Here is a 17,895-nt window from a genome sequence, read left to right on the forward strand (position 1 = left end):
TGTCCACTAGTGAGCCAGCACTTCTCGTCTCTGGTTACCTGGCAACAAGCCAATGGGACCAGTGCTCCTCTCCCCACAGGGTCTATCAGAACTAGTTTGCCACTCCCCTAGGCAGCTGGTATCAAGCTGCAAGGTGTTGGTCTCCACTGGCAACACCACTTTTATGTATGTAAAAGCCCTATTGTCACATTGCCTGCCTTCCCCAACCCCATATGCAAAGAAAGCAACAGAGGCTACAGAGGCATTCCTCTCCTAGAGTACAAACCTGGCCCAAGTACACCTCTCTATGTGATGCCAAGGGTCTGCTGGCTGGGGTCTCCATGTATTCTGCCCGTTCTTTTGCCTGTGAGTTCCAGCCTGCACTGATTGATGCTTGTGACACTGCCTGAGCCCTTCTCCAAATACTTTCATTGTCGGAAGTCAATATATAGTGCCTAAAACAAAAAAAGTGGGAGTGTAAGCAATTGTTTATGGCTATTTAGAGGCATTGAAATAAATGACAACAGAATCAATCAGTGCCTTGGGGAAGAAGGAAATGAGAAGCTGGGGTGAAGGATTGCTATTTTTCATAACACATATTGTAGAACTATTGTACATACAAAACCTTCATAAAGATAAAAACATGTTTTCAAAAAGGTTAAGCAAGTTGCTTTACCATTGTACTTCTCAAATATTTAGTTAAGTAGAAAAATTCTAATGGTGGAATAGTGTAATCAGCATTCCCCAATCTTATTTGATTCTAGAATCTTTAAAAAATTTATTTCTTAAAACAATTACTTATTAATATCCACAAAGGCAGGAATGTTACCATTTGGCAAATTATCCCTGTATAGTAAAGTACACAACTTTATAGAAAGCAGAAAATACCAAGGTCTATGGGAAAGACATCATCTAGCACTTGCTCTGTGCCCACCTGCTCTTGTCCTGGGCATTGTGCTAGAGGTCATAGTGTGTGCTTGCTCGTTTAATTAGCTTCTGATCATATCTGATGCTTTAATTTTGAGTCAGCCTCACAGCTCACTCATTCAAGAGAAATTCAGTGAGTGCCTACTATGTGTCAGGCACTTCTAGGGGAAATTACACAAAGTACATGTAGTCTCTGACGTCACCAGAGAGATTCCACAGTACTGAAGAAGAAAAGGAGAATGGATACATACATATTCAGACAATCCATCACTGTGGATCATTTTGCATTTCATTTACGCAATCCGTTTTTGTAGGCTCTAAAGTAACTTTTACATTAGCTTTCAGCTGCTGCATGATTTACTATATGCCAGCTCAGCCCAGGTAGGTTAGAGCCAAACACTATTCCCTTAATTGAAGAGGCATGTCCATTTGCATCCTACATTCAGGGCTTCAAGGGTAGAGGGCTTCCACAACTTAAGCTGTAGTCTCCTTCTTTAGTTCTCTGAAGTATAGAAACCACTGCTATACAGTAACATGACTGAGTTGATTTTACCATGAAAGCTCACAAAAGTAACAACGAGACATCTTCAGGACATTTCAGCTTTAGCTTTTCCCAGTGATGGCCCTGAGTCCTGTTTTCCTTAGACTTCGGTAATAGCTTAAGACATAAACTCAGATTTTACTGAACTCCTGAAATGTACTGAAAGGCATGGACTGAAATTATAAAAACATCAAAATTCCTTTTTCTTTGTTAGATAAAGTTTACTCAATTATTTTACCTACAAAAGTTACATTTGTTTATTTGAGCACATTTTTAAAATTATAGCAAATACAATTAATAAGCTACTGTCCCTCATCTAAAAATATCCATCTTGGTGCATTTTCTTGCAAGATTAAAAAAAAAAGCCTTTTCCATATAGATACTTGTCTTAATTTCTAACAAATTAAGAGAACAATGGCCATGTGGGAAGACACTGGTGGAAAAGCTGTAGGTACACACTGGGCCAGTTTTCCAGGCTGTGACTTACAGTGTACTTGATTTCCAGGGAGCAATGCGTGCCTCACCACTGTGTTGTTAGAGGCTATGGACCACTTTATGACTGTGAGCATCTTCCTTTTGGATATAAGTACTGGAGAGAAACAAATCGTTAGAGGGCGAGAGAAGTGAGTTTTGAATGTTAAAATACATGAAAGACATAGACTGCTGGAAATATGCTTTGCTGCATAGAGAGCTGCTCTATCCCAAGAGTTAATAGAGTGCAGGGGCAGAGGCGCGCCTAGGACATCAGCTGTCTGTCAGGTGGGGGAAGGGTGCAGAGCTATATGGATTCCTCAGCTAGGGGTCACTAGGAGCCCTTCATATGCTACAGGAGAAGAACGTTTAGCAATTGAAAACAGCTATGCTGGAAAACATGCCTTTCAATATAGTTCTTTGGCTTTTCTCCTTTGTTTAATGCTTCTAACATGTCATTTGATGTATTGATTTTCTTATTCAAAGTACATGTTAAGCATGTTCATCACAATCTGTGTTCATTTCTTCTTGGCTAAAATAACTCACCATATTTTTAAAATAATAAATGAAGGTGATGTTTTGGGTTTTTTTTCACTTTTCATATTTGAAATATTATAAATGGCTTGTGCCTTTTTCTAGGTTACATTTTAAAATAATCATAGATAGCCAGGGTTGGGAATAAAATTATTATTCTGGGAGCTGCTTTACCATTTTTAAAATATCAGCACCAATTTTAATTTGACTACTTGCTAAACAATTATAGTTTATACTATCATTATAGCTCTAGTTATAATATCATTCAGTTAACTCTTACTCCTCCAACAGGCATCACTATAGCTATACTTCATATAAAGGTGGTAAGAAAGCCAAGACTGAGAAAGGACAAATAATTCTACCTTGACTGCCATAGAAGGATACCTCGGAAAGTCCCTTTTGGGATACTATGCAGGGGGCCCTAAAACAAATGCCTCTGTTATAAAACTTATTTATTTGGTCAGTGAACTCTGCCTTAAATTAGACAAAGCCAGCAGGCCTTAAATATAATCCAGCTAATGTAACTGGATTACAATGCAGCAATTTGAATATAGTCATTAATGCCATGCTTAAAATATGAGTGGCTTCCATCAACATAATATAAAAGGATTACCTCTTCCTCAGTGGTCCAGTTCCAGAACGCATGGCCACATTTCCTACACCAATTTGACACCATAAGCAAAAAAGACCCAAAGGCCAGTGAAGCTCAAGACGACAGGACAAACACTGGGACAGTGCTGCTATTACCGCATATACCAAGAGCTGCTGGCAAAAGTGATGTTCTTCTACTATCCTGATGAGGCAACAGTTTCCACAGGGACACACAGGTTGCTGGAACAATGCTGACACCTCTTTTCTAAGGGAAGTGGATTGAGTCCTTCTTAGGTAGAATTGCCAGTTAAAATACAGGACATCCAAATATTTCATAGGACATTCTTATACTAAAAAATTATTCATTCTTTATCTAAAATTCAAATGTAAATGGGTGTCCTATATTTTTCTTTGCTAAATCTGGCAATCTTATTCCTGTGGTAGGGAGAAATTCCCTTTTTGGGTAGAAATCCTCCATTTTTCTTTGTTTAATTTAGAGAAGACAGGAAGGGATATAAATATTTTGCTCACAAGTCTGTTCTCCACGTGAAGACCCACTTATTTAGAGGAAAAATAACTTAGAAAAATAGAGTTTAGTCAAACTGGTCCAGAAGTCTAAGAACTCAAAGTGATTGTGTAGTCTAAAGTCTGAGAGTTACATATTCCCAGCATCTACTCTTATCCATAAAATCTAACAATAAATAAATCAGCATAATGGGTCATGCAAATGGGAATTAGAAAGGTTCCATGTTTGCCTTGATTTTACTATTGGAAAATAACTTCCCCACGCTTCCATTTTATCTTCAGGGATTTGAATAATGGAAGGGCCACCATATTGGATAACAGTCTAAGATGGAGTTGGGTTTTTAAAAAATCAGACTATTGTGGGGCATCTCAAAAGTGGGTAGTCTTTAAGTAAATATGTAATATTATTCATATTGTAAATGTTCTTTAAAAAAAGTATTACCTTTTTAGGGTCAGGCATATTTATAAATAGGTATCAACGTTAGTTTTCACATAATCTAAATTGAAGAATGCTGGGAAACTCCTCTTATGTCAAATTATTTCCTCTCCCTAAATGCTACAGTGCTTAAAAGATCAGCATCCAATATTCATTTTTATCAGTTTCTTTAAATCTTCAGGAAGGGATCATTACAGCACTAATACTTTTAAGTGAATGATTTTATAGGGATACTGGAGTTCAGACAGCATAAACATAATTAATCTTAATTCAGGTCACCAAATAGTGCAAAAAAGGACAAGAAGGTTGTGGTAGGAGGTGAGGATCATACCCAAGAAAAACATCAGTTGCCCCATAAATGTGCCTGCAGTGGTCCTGACTCATGCTCTTTATTCCACTCCCAAATGTGTCACACTTTTAGTTGAAGAGACAGTCATTTCTATTTAACCATTCCCCTTTTCTCCTGCTCTCTGAGTACAAGCCATTCACTCCTGGCCCTACTCTTGTCCAGTGTAGGCTGCCAAACTGGCTCAATTCAGATAACATAGTAGGGTTCAGAAGAGCTTTCCCTATTCACCACTAACTTGCTGTGTGACTCCAGGCAAATTGCTTAACATCTCTGGACCTTGGTTTCAGCATCATACAATGTTGAAGTGTCATCAGATGGTCTGTCAGTCTTACCAAGAAAGGAAAGAGAAAAACTTACATCACTGAAATCTTGTAATTGGTTCAGCAGGGGAAATATATTATCCCACCCATCATTGCTTGACCCCTTACTAGCCATATGTTCCCGGGAAATTTACTTCATCTCTCTTTGTCTCTGTTTTTGTTTTATCTGCAAACAGGGAAAAATAATGCCTACTAGACTATGATGTCATGATAATAAAAGGAGTTAAATCAGTTGACATGTAAAAGATGCTTAATACATTTTATCTATTATCATAACTAATAATAGCTATTACTTTCTCCAAGAATTATTTTTCTTTCAAAGAAAAAAATTAGTTATGTCAACAACCCTGAGATATTGTCAGCTCTAGAGTGAGTTAGTTATAAATGGCATTTCAAGAAGTTGTAGTTATCTTTGTTTCCAATTAACACTTTTCAATAATAACTTTGTTTTTAGTAAGAATTTTTAAAAAGTAAAAATTCATATTATCATCACCAATTGCTCAGAACAAAGACTCTTTTTTACATATAAGGAATTCAACAAACCAGAAAAAATAATCTTAATTTCTGCTCCCAAGTAATCCCCACATTTTAATACCTAGCCATAACACAGTTCTTATACTATTGAGCAAAATACAAACGAAAATCACACATTTAATTTTGAAATGACAAATTAAAGTTGTTACCTTCCTAGACTGACATAATAAAAACACATCATTACTTAATGGAGTAGATTGTGGATAGACTGTAAATATCTGCGGCATAAACAAAGATTTCAACCACACTTCGTTCTTTTCTTCTTCAACTTCTTTAAGAAGTCTACTGTCTGCTGAGGAGTACTTTTCCCTCTCTGGTTGCATTTATCTCCACCACCACATTCCTGGTGCTGCTCCTGAATTTATCACTTACCCAAACAATTTTTATTAACCTAAGTTTCACCAGTAGTATATTAAAACATTTAAGTATTTTTCTTAACAGAGAATGAAGAAATCATTTATGGTACAAATCCTGCTTTGTGTTGTCATGAATTTTCATTTGTCTGGCATATATCTGATTGTTGCAACTGCATTCTTTCATGTTATCATCTTTTTTCTTTTCTTTTTGGAATGTAGAAAATGTTAGTCCTGGAAATGGTTAATGTGACGACAAGCACATTAGAAAAAAAAAAATCCACCTCAATCCAAAGTGATGGCATTAAGTGGAATCCAGTGTATCATGGAGCACCTAATGCACACAAGATGTGGAGCATGTCCCCTGGTCAGAACTTTTAAATACTAAGTAGCAATGAATGGGAGAAATAAATCAAATGGGAGGATAGCTGGAATAATAAACAGTGAAGATGCTTCATACTCACACTCCAGCAAAGCAAGATGAAAAAGTGATCCTAGCTGTCATGAGCTATTACTGAATGAAGAACTTTGTTTTAGCTCTTCTAACTTGAAAAATGGAAAAAAAGAAAGAAAGAAATGAAAAGAAAAAGAAAGAATGCTGGAGGAAAATAGCTTTTTTTTCCTTGAGTCTCTCAAACTCATTGTCAGTAAAACAAACTGCTATGTATCATCTGTTTAGTGACAGAAAATATATATATATTGAGATCAAAGATAATCAAGGTACACCTGGTTATTATTTGTAAAGACTTAACTGTAAGTTTTTAATGATTAATTTATCTGCCACATAACGCTTTAATAGATCATGTGAAACATCAAGGGAGGAATGTGGTACTGCATTTCTAAAGCCTCCTTCTCTGTCTCTGAATGATAATAGGCATGGGAGTCGTCATTAGTCTTGTTAGACGATGGTTCCTTTAGGAATCTCTATGTGTTACCTTTTAGAGGGAAGGTCAAAGAAGCCACCCCTGGGGACTACCCTGCAGGATACAACTAACACAAGCATAAACTGTATGGAAATGGCTAAATTGTCTTTACTGAGACCTTAGTCTTTCGCATCAATCAAGTCCTTCTGAACTAGTAAAACAGATAAGCACCCTGCTGGCAAAAGTGTTACTATCCTTATGCTTGTCATGACTGGCACTACAAATTTAACAATAAACAGGCAGTTATTTGTCTTACTTCTTTAAAAAAACAAAATAAGTGTGCCGAAAGACATACAGTTGCAAGGAAAACTCATTTTAATGGCGAACAGAGAGAAGAAAAAATTGCTAAGTGGATTCGGTGTCACTCTCTTTCAGTCCTTCCTCAAAAGACCCTGTATCCAGGAGTCCAATTGTAACTGCTATCGTGCACATGGAGAAGGTAATATGAATCCGACAAGCCAAAACAAAGCAAACCTGGACCCCATGGCTGCCATGTGGGAGGGGACAGATTTATCCACCCTCACGTCTCAGCTTCCTGAGTGTGGAGCCTGTGTCAATGCCTCATCCTGACACCTAACTCATGGGGGAATTATAAGTCATCAATACCAATGACTGTAAAACACTTTGTAAATAAAAATGGCTTAGAAGTTCCAATTAACAACAGAAAGTAACCCTCTGGGATGTACTAGAGAGAAATAACTACAGCCATAAATAAGCAATGGTGAATTTAGGTTCACTTCTTATTTCAATGCTATTAAAAATGGATCTCCTTCCAATCTCCAATCTGAAGACTCAGCTATGATTTTTTTTCTCATTTACGCTATACAAAGTCACGCGCATGAGTGGAAGCATTGAGGAAATACAGGATTGGGCATTCCCTACTATTTTAATATGAGTATTACAAGCATACATACTCTTATCTACCTTCATGTCAAACAAAAACAAAAACAACAACAAAACAACCAGAAGTAGTATAACTTAACTTAGCTAACTGTATGGCCACCACAGATGTGCCGTAAACAGGGAGCATAGCAGGCCCAAGAAGTAGCTACAGTGCACACCCTTAGTGTACTTAATGCTTGCCCCGTTTAGAACTTTCACAGGCTGACACGATGGATTATCAATCTGACCCAGGAAGTATCCACTGAACCTGTAGCACTATGTCCCAGGCACTGTGCTAATCACTGCCAGTATATCTCACTTATACCTGTGAGGAAAAGAGGCTTGGGAAGCAGTTTGATATGACCAAATTATAATTAAATTAATAGCCATATAATACTTACTAAATGTCATGAATTATTCTAAATGGATTATAGAAAAATCAACCCATTATTACTCAGAATAGCCCTATGAAGCAAGTACTACTGTTATCCACATTTTAAGATAAAGAAACCCGGAGAGATTGAACAACTTGCCCAAGGTCACAGAGAACTGAGACTTGAACCTGGGCAGTTGGACTCCAGAGTCCATGCTTTTAACCACTTCTCAACCTGCAAAAAGAGCCCAAGTTTTTGGCTCCACACTTAGTGTCTAGGGTCTCTGCTTGATTTTAAAAATTAATAAATAAATAAATATGGTAAGACACGGCAGCTTATCCTTCAGGCCCTCACGTGCCTATACAATGACAGACAGGCAAACAACTATAGGGTGATAGAAGTTACAGGAATGTGCAGAATAGTCAGGAAATGTAAATAAGGGAGCATTTAGCTCAGACTGGGGCCTTCAAAGAAATCTTAGAAGAAGATAATGAATTGTGGTTTCCATTTCCTTAGAAAATCTAGTTATATGTGCCCCTATTTTTTGGCAGGCATTCTTGCAACCTTTGGCCTAAGTATGCACAGCATGTCCACAGGAATAATTTCAAATATAATATGAAAAAAAATTAGCACCAACCTTAGCTTCTATTAAGTCTATTTTAAGATCAGGGTCCATAGTAGCAAAACTCAGGCTGCCATAGCTTGACCAGAAACCAGGGGACAATTCAGGGTACTTAGCTGCCCCTCTGAAAAGATGTTAGCCATGAGACATCTCTAGAGCATCTTTAGCTGCCTGGTGAGTTTGGCTGACTCTCCAATCACCATAGAGGTCCCGATGGGCAGAGGTTCTGACTATCCTGCCCAGATGAAGCATGAGGGGAGATCAGCAGTTGTTCTACCCAGCAGGGACTATCTCTACAGCAAACATCACCTCCAAATCAGAGCTCCAACCTTGCAGAAAGACCCCACTTACAGGAAGACAACTCAGTGGGGAGAAGGTGTTCGGGGAAGATGAATTGTGGGAGGAGGAAGGGAGAAGGGAGTGGCAGACGCAGGCAGCATCCTCAGCTTCTGCTTGGTCCTTGATTTCTCTCTGTAGAGGAGATTGACCTCCAGGAAAAACAGACCTCCCTTCCCCCTCCACCCCTTCAGCACAGCAGTGATGCCTGCACAGGGCCTGTCCCTGCCATACAGCTACCAAGAATACACCAAAGCCATTAAACATACCGATCTTTAGTGACTAAAAGGCTGCCATCTTTTTAGCCTTTTAAAATATATGGCACATGCATACAATGAAAAGCAATGATGTTATAGATTTATTGACATGGAAACATGTTCACTATGTATCACTGAGTGAAAATAAATAGGTTATGAGAAATAAATACCAAATCCAATTTTGTAAATCGTTATATACATATAAAAAGACCAGAAAAATATGCATCAGGATATTTACAATGAAGGGATTATTACAAGTATTTTTTCTTCCTTGTGCTATCTGTCTTCTTTATGAAGACTATGTGTTATTTATTTGCTTATTTACTTTTTTGAAAGAGCTATTTTATTTTTTCCTCGGGAAAAGGGAGATTTTTATTTCTTATTTTTTATTTTTTGGAGATGTAGTCTCACTCTGCCTCCCAGGATGAAGTGCAGTTTTCTGAACACAGCTCACTATAACCCTGACCTCCTGGGCTCAAGCAACGCTCCCACCTCTGCCTCCCAAGTAAAAGGGACCATAGGTGCACACTGGGACCGTAAGTGCGTGCCACCATGCCTGGCTAATTTTCTTTCTTTCTTTTTTTTTTTTTTTTTTGTAGGGACAGGGTCTGGTTATGTTGACTAGGCTGGTCTCAAACTCCTGGCCTCAAGCAATCCTCCCACCTTGGCCTCTGAAAGTGATGGGATTTCAGGTGTGAGCCACTGCGCCCAGCCAGGAAGTAAGAGATTCTTAAATAGGTGATAATAGTATCAGTTATTATCAGTCTTGGTGGTTTGATTTGATTGAAATAGCTCAGGCTAAGGAACAATACTTTAATGGCAGGGAGAGAAGTATGTTGATGAACTGGATTTGTCGGCTCTTTCCTGATGACTAAAATCAAATGTGAAGTGGTTATTGCCATTTAGCTTATCCCCAGAATTCAGACTTTATGATTTCCCTGTAACTCACCAAATCAAAATCAGAGTATCCCAAAGTAGATATGTTAGAAGAAGAAAATCCAAAAGGTTGAGTAACTCAATCAATTTGGGAAATGTTGAGCTAACTAGTGTTAAGTAGTCATCTTTCTTGCAGGATTTCTGAGAGCCTCATTATGCTAATGTACATTGTATATTTCCCACAAAATAACAGTCTTCCCAACTTTATATTTATCCATGGAATTCATTTTTGCCAAAGCATCACATGTGACCAGTGACAAGTGAATGCTGCATTGCTTGGCAACACTGTTCTAAGTAGTAATCTAGAAACACCTGTAAACACATATACTAACTCCGTCAGGAGAATTTTTAAATCGTTATATATTTTTGCAAATATAAATTTTGTTTTGCAAATATAAATCTATTATTTTCATCAATGATGCGCTAATTTCAGAAACTATGAGATTAGTCATGATATTAAGTCAGTTTCACCAGGTTGCTTCACCAGAAGCACTGAAGAGTTTCATATCAGTGAATAAATGTCTGAATTCAAAATCTGTGACATCACTTTCAAGTAAAGGGGACCAGTCTATAGACAAAATAGAATGTACACCTGTCACTGCCATTCTTTTGAGTCATTACAGTTTATAAATTTATACACCATGAAAAGCTTTATTTATGTTCATATGGTGTGAAAATTGCAAGAAAAACTTTAAATTAATTACCTTTTTTTAAAGAAAGCAATTGAAATTTATCACAGACAGTAAGGGAATTTATTTACATGCCATAAAGCTTCTGAAAATACAGTCATGAAATATGAGTTAGGAAAAGTAGCTCATGCCCTCACATGTCCTCAAGATGGAAAAGCAAATTAGCCGGCCATAACTGCAAACCACAGTCTTGTGGCTTTGGTCTCTCTCCTCAGCTTACCTTTTGCAGGATCTCAAAGGCAGACTTGACTCAACAATATGATCTTTTCTTTTGGGTTTACTCAACATTTTCCCCCAGAATCTACATGATCTGCTCTTAAGAAGCTGAGCAGTTAAGACAGTTTATCATAGTTTCCCCTCACACCTCAGGAATAGACACCAGTTGAACCACATCTCAGAATCCATTTAGCTGGGGGTGAGGAGGGGTGCTTCTAGGACTGGGTCTTTTTTCTCTCTCTCTTAGAAGTATCATTTTATTTCACTGTGAAATAAGCTGATTAGTATGTAGAAAAGCAACAGTCCGTTGATTTCCACAAATGTGTTTTGATTTTTTATTCTGGGCTTCAAGTCTTTCCTGCATACATTTAACCGCAGCCCACTCCACCAAAGGTACATTTACTGGGCTGAGGGTTTGGGGGATGGGCTCCTCCCTGGAATTTTGCTTACATTTGCATGTGAAAAGAAAGAAATGCTTTTGAGTAATTAGTCATCTGAAATTCTGCATCATGAGGAAAAAAAATTGCTTTTGGATATTTATGGAGAGAAAAATCCATATGGACAATGAATACCCTATTAATGCGTTGGGGGGAAGGGAGGGATGTAGCACATTATGTTGAATTTCATCCAAATAATGATAAAAATAATATTGCCACTTTCTCATAAACAGTAGCTACAATAGAAAGTAGCACAAAGCTGTCTTATTCACAACTTAAATTTCTTATATTTATTCTATGATCTTAAAAAGCCCTTTCTTTTTGACCTAATATGTTCATGCCATATTGAAGAAACTCATGATCAATATGTATTGATTTGATCACTAATTGCATTAATTTTGCTTTAGAAATTAGAAAGGCTCTAATGAAAATGTGAAGTCACTTCAAGATAGTACATTATGGGCAGGCTAATTTAGCTGGGCTCTGTGCATCAGATTATTTCATTACGAACCTTCAATTACCATACAAATGAATGAGATAAATAGCCTTTTCTGAGCAGATTTACATTTTTGAATTCGTCTATAAATTTCAAGAGCTCAAGTTAATTCATAACCTAACATCATATTTAATATACAAATAGTTCAATCATGAATGCATTATCTGCATAAACCCTTACTCTGGCCCTTCACATTATGCTTTGAACAACATTTGAAACAATCACTGTTTTTTAAATACTTGCTTGTACTACATTTAATCTCTTAAAGAAAAATGTGAAATAAATATTTTTGTTAAAATCTTGCATATTATTGCTTAGCAATTGGCGCAATGAAACCAAGTGATGAAGAGGTATGCTGCTCAAGATTTATAAAACCCTAGAAATGTGAAATAGTCAAGCTGATTTTGCGTTAAGTGCAGATGCTAAAATAACATTCCAAGAAACGAGAACATAGAGCCTTTTAAATTCTTAATGTATTTCTGCTGTTTTAAAAAACCTACCTGTACAATTGAATTAAATAAAAAAGACACCAGAAGTAGATATCTTTACCATAAGATTCTACTTAATTTGGTCTTGGGGTGGAGTGGTATTGTGGTAGATGGGAGAAATGTGGCCAGAAGGCAAAAGTAAAGATAATTTTAAGGGGTGCCCAGAATTCTGAGATATCTTGAAGAAAAACAATGCATCAAAATAAAATCTAGGTAATATTTTGCAAATAAATATTTGAAAGTTCATTCTGTTCTCAGGCTGTGTATGTATATACACTGAAGAAAATGAAATAGCTAGCACTAATGGATATTTCATGTGGTCCTATAAAGTTTTGAAGTGGTGCTGATAATAATAATGGACTGAACATGCCATCTACTTTTGCTGTTTAGTATTTCATGATAAAATCATGAACACACAGTCTTGGCATCTAATTCCTACAGTTATTATTATTGTACACTTAGGAATTTTAAAACCTCTAAAATAGTCCAATGGTTCAATTTATACTTTCATTCATTATTCTTGTTCACTGACATTATAAGACCCTCATGGCATGATAATCAAAAATCAATGAATTATCACATAATTTAGGATAAAGTATATTTCACAAGCAAAGGCTTTATGAGAGAATATCGGGGCTGAGGGCTCAATAGAGATCAACTAGCCCCTTAGCACTCAATGTGCAGTCTTGGATGAGCACCTGGGAACCAACGTGGACTCTCTTTGCAGACCTTTGAATCCAAATCTAAATTTAGTATGATGCCCAGGAAATTCATGTGCATGTTAGAGTTTGAGAAGTACTTGTTTAGTCTTTCATTATCTTTTTATAAACATGGCAACTAAGGCAAAGAAAGCTCGAGAATGCTGTTCAAGGTGGCAAAAATTAACTCTTATCTATGGCTGAAAGCTATGGTGGTTCAAGCATGGTGCTTTGTAGATCCCAGTCATGGGTCAGGTCTACAAAGGATAACTTTGCTGAACTCCCAGGCAGCTTTGGGAATTGCTTGTAATGGTTATAAAGAGCATGTTTGAGAGTATGTTGATGGATGGATACTAGTGTAGCACCATTCCAAGAACAATCATTCTGAATTTCTATTTTTCAGAATCATTTAATCAGTCCAGTTCACGAGTAAGTGCCAACATCCATCTACCTTGCACTACCATCTAGCCAGAAAATTCAAAATAAGAGATAATAGTTGTATCCTTAATTTACCCATTCATAGAAAAAGTGTGAGAGTCAAGCATGACATGTTTGTCAATATTTCACCACATAAAAATTAAAACAGCAAGGGGCGATAACAAGTGGAGGAATTTTTAGTGTGGCTACCTGCAGCTGAGTATGTATAAAGCAAGTAAACAGTGGCCCAGTATAGACACAGCTGAGGGCACTTAATTAGTGACAATTACTACATTGTTCTAAGCTGCCTGCAACCTTGCTCTCTCCCTTTAGATAAACTCATTTAAGTAAATACAATGTCAAGAAAATGGACAAGCCCTTTGACTTGCTAGAGAACCATGAAAGTGCTGTATTCTATCAATTAAACATGATTCTTTCTTTTTATTAAGGGGAATTAGATCTAACATTTGCTTCAAAATTTCATACAGCTATCCACACATTATATATATTAGTTCTTTAGTGTTAAATGTGTAGCAAATAGATTTTTCTTTTCAAAAATTTATACTAATAATGATCACATACTAAATCTTAATGGTTGGAGCCTTTCAGAAATTGCTTACCTAGAAATACCTTTTAAGAAACAGTTTTGCAACTCACTGATAAAAAATATTTTTAAAGGGATAAACAATTTGGATGCTTTTCTAATTCATCACATTAAGTGAGAATGGTGTCCAGGCAATAGTTTGGAAATGCTTTGGAAAAGTCACAGATGAATTACCTTTTAAAAGTTTTTCACTTAACAAACATTTATTCAGAACCTAGTATATAAATCTTTATTTAACAAACCTCTTTTTAGCAACTAGTACATGCTAGATGCTGTAAGCAATAAGACATTGTATCAGCCTTTAATGAACTTATAATCAAAAAAGGCAAAAAGAATAGTGCATAAATAACTGTCATACAAACAGGAAGGCCAAACTACAAGTCCAACTTCTTCAGTTCTATAGCCACAGCATTCTCAAGAGACATTTTGTTCTCCTCTAACCTCTGCACCAAACAACTCCTGTGTCATCTGAGAGTCAGAGGATGGTGACAGCAGCTCCTCCAGCTCCCTGCCTCCTGCAAAAATGAGCAGAACCTTGTGCATTCACCCTGACAGATAAATGTCTTATATTTGCTGCTTTTTTCTGGGAAATGTGGTGCATGTAAAATGAATATACTTTTATTTGGGACATTAGTCATGGAATGTGAGGGAGTAGGAGATGTTTGACCTACTTAAATATACTTAAGTATACAAGTTAATTTCTTCACAAACGATTTCCAAACTTCTTTTGTTTGACTTGGCATAGACCCCAGGTGACACCAGGCAAACACACGAACATGGGAAAAAATGCTTTGTTGGTGGTGGATTCCCTCCTGGTTTCACAAAGGAAAGGCATTAAAACTCAAGGATTGTTTTAAGACTCAGTGTTTAATTTATGAAACCACATTTTAAAAATCCAAGCAGAGTAGTCATTTAATGAGGTCAGAGAGTAAGCTGTAATAACTTTAAGCTGGAATTTTACTGTTCTTCTGTGACATGAAGAAATGAACATTTTCTGTCTGTTAAGGATTTGAGATAAGCGCCTCCCACCAGTTGATACCTGACACTTGCAATCAGCTCACAAGAAAGGGGTGCTGCATCTAAAGCTACATTAACTCTTCAGTAACAGCTCAATCTCACTTATCCATGAAGTTCTGTCCATGAAGTTTACAAGCACTAGGAATATTTCTCCAAGTTACACATGAGAGTCCTGGCCCTGAGCCCTAAATTACACATGAATCTGGAGCTGAGGAAGGCCTCGAATCTCTGGAATTCACCCTCCTCATCTGCACAATAGGGGCTGCAGTGCGTGATCCCCCACAGCTCCATCATGGCCAGGGCAGAGAGTGAGATGTCCCTGTGTCAGTGGTACAGCTAGTGCTCACTGCTTGCTTGACTTCATTCCTTCTCTAGATTAACCAGTCAAGTCTACACGATGTCAGGTTGCTCTCTAAGTCTACTGGCAGGGCAATGTATTGTGGTTTTCCACAGTCTTCACAACCAGCAGAGGGAGCGAAAGTGCACAGTAAGTCAACTTTAATGAAGTATCAAATCTCTTTAAAAATTCTGTTTCATTAAAATAAAATCTGCTAAATAAATGTGTCTGGGTTGAGAAATTTGACTTGCCTGGTATATTTGCCTGCTGTCTGTTAGTGTTTGCGTGTGGGAAGTCAGAATTTAAAAATTATGGCCACTATAGTTAATAACAATATATTGTATTCTTGAAAATTGCTGAGACTGGAAGCTTCCAGCTGCACTGAGCTCTGCCTCTGCCCCAGTCATTCCCCACATTGCCAGTCAAGTCCCTGAGGAACTTGCCTCCTCCAGACGCAAGTGCATTCTGTCCTGAAGAAGTCTGGTTGTGATAGGAGCCCCGTTCTTGTAGGGACAGAAAAGAAAAGGAGTGGAACACGGTCCAGCTGCCAGAAGAAAAGTTGGATTGATGAAAAGGGTCTCCAATTTGGGCTGCTGCCTAAAAGACTTTGGAAAGTTTAGTTTTACTCCAGTCCCCACAGATGAGCTCTTCAACAACCCAGCAGTGAATCTGTGCTTAGTGGCCCAGCCAACCAGCAACTGGCTGAGTTGTTTAGCAGAGCAGTGTTGTCTGGCTACAGCTGCGTCATGGTGAGAGGAGACCCCAGCCTGGCAATTAGTACCATTAGTGGCCATGCCTGGAACTGCCCAGACCTTTGTGTCGCTTGGGTTGATGCCCAGCAGACATCAGTACACCCCTTACCACTTCATCAGGAAATCTCCATGGACTACCTGTTTCATTTCTCCTCAGAGAACTACAGGGAAAGGTACCAGAACTTCCAGGATTTCCCTGGACAAACTTTGTATCTCTTCCCCAAGTATAGTGTATTCTGATCTAGGAGGTGTGGACCCTCTGGAACATTTTTTTAAAGAACAATGATATCTAGTATTTTTCCATGAGAGACATTGATCCACTTGGTACCCAGAAGGTCATGCAACAGAAATTTGATCTGCTGATTGGCAAAAGACAAAGGTCTGTCCATCTGAGTTTTGATATTGATGTATTTGACTCTACTCTGGCTCTAGCCACAGGAATCCCTATTGTAGTGGGATGGACCTTTCAAGAAGGCATCTATATTGCTGGGGAAATACACAGTACAGGGTTGCTGTCAGCACTGGATCTTGTTGAAGTCAATCCTCAACTGGGCACTTTAGAGGAAAGGGCAAAGGCCACAGCTAGCCTGCTAGTAGATGTAACTGCTTTACATTTGGGTCAGACAAGGGAAGGAGGGCAAATTGCCCATGGCCAGATTTTCAGTTTCCCAGCCAGGTCAGAAAATGAAGCGTGTGTGAGAATTTAGGAAATACTCTGCACTGTTTTGTTTCACAATGGGCATTCCAGAGCTGTAAGGCATTTGAGAGGACAGGTATTAAGTGCTTATCTGGGTTAATAGTGCCTTAATGAGAACACTTGCACATTCGCACAATTGTAGTTTCCCCTCTCCATTTTGGTGACTAATAATACTACTGTAAGTGTGTGTGTGTATATATATATATATATATATATATATATTTTTTTTTTTTTGCAGTTCATTGGGTATTAATGCATTGTATGGCTATGTAAATTTAAAGATGCATAAGCAGCATTTGTTACCTTGGTATATCAAAAAATGGTAAGAAAGGAGATTTTTTAAGTGTTTTCACCACAAAAAATAATTATGTGAGGTCATACATATGGTAATTGGCTTGATTTAACCATTCCACAATGTGTACATATTTCAAAACAATATGTTGTGCCCGATAAATATATGCAATTTTTATTTGTCAACTTAAAAATTAATTAATTGAAAAAATAAATACCCAAAAGCCACAGAGGAAGGAGATTAAGTCCACCCACATCTACTATTCTGCTGTCTAAAGATAAAGGAGGAGCCAGAGGATGCTGGGCCTGCAGGGAAGGAGGAGACGTGTATCAGCATCCTGGCTGGGAACAGAACTCAAGCCTCTCGACTGGACCCTGCTTTCCTTTTTTCACTCACTTACATGAAAATGGGCTTGGGATCAATAAGAATAATACTGCTCAAGCTTTCCAACAGAAGAAAAACAGAGTAACCAGCCATGTTCTGCAGCCCTCACAGCAATCCTTCCCTCCAGCTAACTTGCTTCTCATCTGCTACTTTTCATGAAGATAACATGCTCCCGCATCTCATGGTGAAAGGTAAAGTCTTTAAAGTGGTCCGCCAGTCACTACACCACATGGCCTCCCTTTGCCCTTCGGACCTCTGGGTCTCCTCAATTCTCCCACAGCACCAGTGGCCAGTGTGCCTTTCCTGAAGCATGTCAGGCCTCTTCCCACTGAAAGCCTTTGAACTCGTTGTCCCCAGAACACTGTTCCCCCAGAAGACTGCATGGCTTAGTCCTTCTTTGTCTACTGAATGTCAACCCTCTTGATGCCTTATTTTAATTGTAAACTATCTGCTTTTCACTTTTCCTCCTCCCTTATTTTTC

General features: G+C 37.9%; 1 pseudogene; it reads left to right on the forward strand.

The window, feature by feature from the left end:
* Positions 1-12,057: 12,057 nt before the first annotated feature.
* On the forward strand, positions 12,058-16,748 carry LOC129462228 (arginase-2, mitochondrial-like; annotated as a pseudogene).
* The last annotated feature ends 1,147 nt before the right edge of the window (positions 16,749-17,895 follow it).

The sequence above is a fragment of the Symphalangus syndactylus genome, chromosome 2 (genome assembly GCF_028878055.3).
Source record: "Symphalangus syndactylus isolate Jambi chromosome 2, NHGRI_mSymSyn1-v2.1_pri, whole genome shotgun sequence".
Lineage (NCBI taxonomy): Eukaryota > Metazoa > Chordata > Mammalia > Primates > Hylobatidae > Symphalangus > Symphalangus syndactylus.